The following is a 4,180-nucleotide window of genomic DNA, read 5'->3' as shown; positions in this document are numbered from 1 at the left end:
GATGGTTTTTGTGGTTTCTAAAAGTTTGAAGAGTGGCAAGTAGCATCAAGGTTGTTCCAGTGGGTGAAGTGAGGACCCCATTTTTTTTTGTTTGTTTGTTTTTCGAGACAGGGTTTCTCTGTATAGCCCTGGCTGTCCTGGAACTCACTCTGTAGACCAGGCTGGCCTAGAACTCAGAGATCCACCTGCCTCTGCCTCCCAAGTGCTGGGATTAAAGGCGTGCACCACCACGGCCCGGCAAGGACCTCATATAAAAAGATGGGCACAAATAACCCCACAGGCCTACTAACAAGCTCAGTGAGAGTGCTCTTGTCTCAAACAATGAGGTAAAGAACAATTGAGGGCGGTGGCTCGTGTTGGCTTCGTGGCCTCTTCACACAGGTATGTGTTCACACATGAAAAGACAGATTGTCCCTGACTTTAGTCAAATGGTAGACACATTTATAAAGCAGTTCTTATCTGGAGCATGGGAGGACGCTGGGCTGGGAGCTTAGGTCGTGGAATACGCTTGCTCTGTGCCCCTTCATCTCACCCAGTCAACAGCCAGATGCTCCATCAGCAGCTCTTCTACTGCTGACCCCTGGCCTCAGGCATCACCATGGTGCTGAGATGGTTCACAAGTGCACAAGAAAGCCAGTTCCCATTGCTGCCAAAGTGCTGTGTAGAGTCCAGGTCACTGGGGATTAGAAATGTCCCCTGAGAGTCTTGGGATTATCTTTATCTAACATTTCTGAGTCACCAAGCTGGATGGGACCAGGTTCACCTCAGAGTGGGTTTCTAGGAACTTTTAGGGCTTGGGGTCATGTATACTCAGAGGATATTGAGTATACTATTATTTTTGTACCAGTGAATTTAAAGCTCTGGAGGGGCCATAGACATGGCTCAGTGTGTAAAGGCACTTGCCACTAAGTCTGACAGCTTGAGGTCCACCCCTGGGGCCCAGGTTAAAGAAGAAAACTGATGTCCACACGTTGTCCTCTTGATTTCTACATGCAGGGTGTGGCATATGTGCATGCACACATCCACATGAACACACAATGTAATAAAATTAGGTGGGCGTGGTGGGGCATGCCTTTCAGCACTCAGGTGTCAGAAGTAAGTGAATCTTTGAGTTTGGGGTCAGGCTGATCTACCATAACAAGTTCTAGGACTGCTAAGGCTAGAGAGACCCTGTCTCGAAATAAATTTGTCCAAGAGACTCTCAAAACATAGAACCTATTGCTATTGCCCTTTGTTGCCCCCAGAGGTGGAAGGTAGGTCCCTATTGCTAAATGTACCATGCATTTCAGACACAACCCCCAGCCATGATGCTTATAAACCACACCAACAATCAGCATGGCACAATAGCCCTAAGGGTGAGTTAGTGGTAACCAACAGGTCTCTAGTTGAATTTAATATCTACCCATTCAACAAGAGAGGAACCATGCCAAGCAATCTGCCAACTATTTGGTGCTAGCGAAGTCATGGTTACTGGAAAATTTACAGCTGTTTCATTAAACCAACATAAGCACCAACTGTATTCTAAATATTTGGCCTTATACCCACAGATAAGTATAGACTTTGCCCTTTAGCAAGGAAACTGCAACAGAAGGAGACAGCTTCAAAAAACCTCAACTGATCATAATACACAGTTAACAGAGCCCAGTCCCAGTGGCTACATCTACAAAACACACCCACACCTAAGTAAGGCTCAGGGAACATTGCAGAAGAGGGACAGAAAGATTGTGAGCAGGAGGATCAGGAAGTTTTATGTGAGATTGTGTCTCCTAGTAATGTCAGAAGCTATACTCTAGTCTCACCAACATGACTGCCTAGACAGACTGCCAAACTCAAACAACACTAATAAACATGGCAAAGTGGATAGGGAAAAGCCACCAGGCCTGGATCCTACAACTAAGGAGTGCTGAGAGAGGAAGGGGAGAACACTAGATGGTTATCCATTAATATACAGACCAAGCAGGTTATATTTAACAATGCATATGCATATATGCATGCAATAACAATGAACAACAGGTTATAAATTTGAAAGAGCTTGGGAAAGACCGTAGGCATCCCCTCCCTTCCTCCCTGTGTGGAGATGTGCTCAATTTCTGACCTTTCTTCACACCCCCCACTTGTCAAATGAGGATGAAAAGGAAGAGAGGGACCTGAGTCACCAAAATGTGCAAGTATGCTGACTTAAGAGCCCCAAACTGAATTCCTCACGACGATCCTGAGTTTAATATTGGTGCCTGACGATGCTACACAAAAATACTCTCTGCCGTACTTACCACTCTTAGCACACTGAAAAAGACTGAAGTCATCCTGATGGGATTCTGCCAACATAATTCCTGAGTGAACTCACCCAGGGAGTATGAGCTCGCATGCTAGGGACTCTAGAAACTCAAATGTAAACAGAGAGAGAAGCCTGCTGAGCCTCGTCCCCCACCCAACCCCCAGGACTGGAGATCAAACCAGGAGCCTCACACATGTGCCTTCCACTGAGTGAGAGTCCCAGTTAGACCATGCTGTGAATGATCTCAAGACAGAGAAGATCATTTCCGCTTTATTCACCTAGACATTAAGGTCCCTCAAGTTTTAACTGACTTGGATTATTTTATTTTACTTTACCACGAATCATTATGAGCTGATCTCTAACACAGCTGTCCATCCAAACCAAATACAACGTTCACATCAAGACAAAGGGTTTCTAGCTCTGGATCTTGCAGGAGACCAAGCATTCTGCTGGCTGCAAGGAAACATAGCTGTCTTGGCCCTGTAGGAGTTGGGGGAGGGGTAAGTGGGGGACACAGTAGCACGTCTGAGTATCTGGTATCAGGGGATCTTGGCTCAGTTAATCTAAACCCCAGTGCCAGTTAGAGAGCATGTAGTTAAGAGAACAGGCTTGAATCGCTCCAAGCTGAAAATCACAGCTTTGCAGTCTGTGATTGTAGGGAGTCTTTCCCTCCCCAGGTTCCTCATTTACAAAAGAGGGAAGTGGTTAAATGAATTCAGACAGGCGAAGACCCGGCAAGCGATGCCTGGGTGATGACAAGGTTAGTTGTAATTAACATCCTCATTCAATACATGGAACAAATGCAGGTCATACAGCAAGGAGCAGGCAGATCTCAGAATCTGGTGCCAAGTGGGTTTGGTGGTGGGTTAGTGTTCTCACTGCTGTGACAGAAATACCTGACAAAATCGACTTCAGGAAGGAAGGCTCTATTAGCTCACACATTCAGCATACAGTCTTTCTTGGTGGAGAAGGCATGGTGGCAGGCTCTTGAGGTGGCTGATCAGGAAGCAGAAAAAAAAAATGATGACGTGCAGCTCAATTTTGTGGTTTCAGATCCAGGGAATGGTGCCACCCAGTTTCAGAGTAGGTCTTCTGATTTCAATGAAAAGAGTCTAGAAACTCTCATAGGCATCCTTAGAGGTTGGTTGCCATGGTGATTATAATCCCATCAAGCTGACAAGATTAGTCATCACAGTAATCAAGCAGCAAAGGACTTCCTAAGGGCTGCAGGATTTTGAGAATCTCTTAACCTCTTCCAAACTCAGAGCATTTGATTTGTTTTTTGTTTTTTGTTTTTTTGTTTTTTTTTTTTCAATCTATAACATCAAAATCTTATGGAATTCTTTCCTATCTCCCAGTTGCAGCAAGTAACTAGGGCTGCAGATGGTCCCTGGCTTACCGTGGTCTGAGTCAGTGTAAGAACGCAGGATGCACTGAATAGAAGCTATACTTCAAATATTGAATTTGGATCTTTTCCGGGCTTAGTGGTATGTGGTGCAAATTTGGTGTGTGATGTTGGCAGCGATACTATGCTGGGCGGCTGCAGGAAGCCACAGCTCCAGTCAGCCACTCCATCACGGGAAGAAAATGGCCAGCCCCACAGCACTCTATATTATTGTTAGGCAAAAATGTTCAGAAGGTTAGATGAAGTAAACACATTTCCTTTTTAAATATTTATCTGGGGGCTGGAGAGATGGCTCAGAGGTTAAGAGCACTGGCTGCTCTTCCAGAGGACTCAGCTTTGATTCCAGGCACCCGCATGCATAATGGCTCACAACTGTCTGTCACTCTAGTTCCAGGGAATTCAGTGCAATCCAATTCAGGACACCAGGCACTCAAGTGTTCTACACACACAAATGCAGGCAAACACCCATATAAGGAAAATAAAAATTTAAACAACAATCT

This window comes from Grammomys surdaster, unplaced genomic scaffold (genome assembly GCF_004785775.1).
Source record: "Grammomys surdaster isolate TR1022 unplaced genomic scaffold, NIH_TR_1.0 192, whole genome shotgun sequence".
In the NCBI taxonomy this organism is placed as follows: domain Eukaryota; kingdom Metazoa; phylum Chordata; class Mammalia; order Rodentia; family Muridae; genus Grammomys; species Grammomys surdaster.
Note: the sequence above shows the minus strand (reverse complement) of the source record.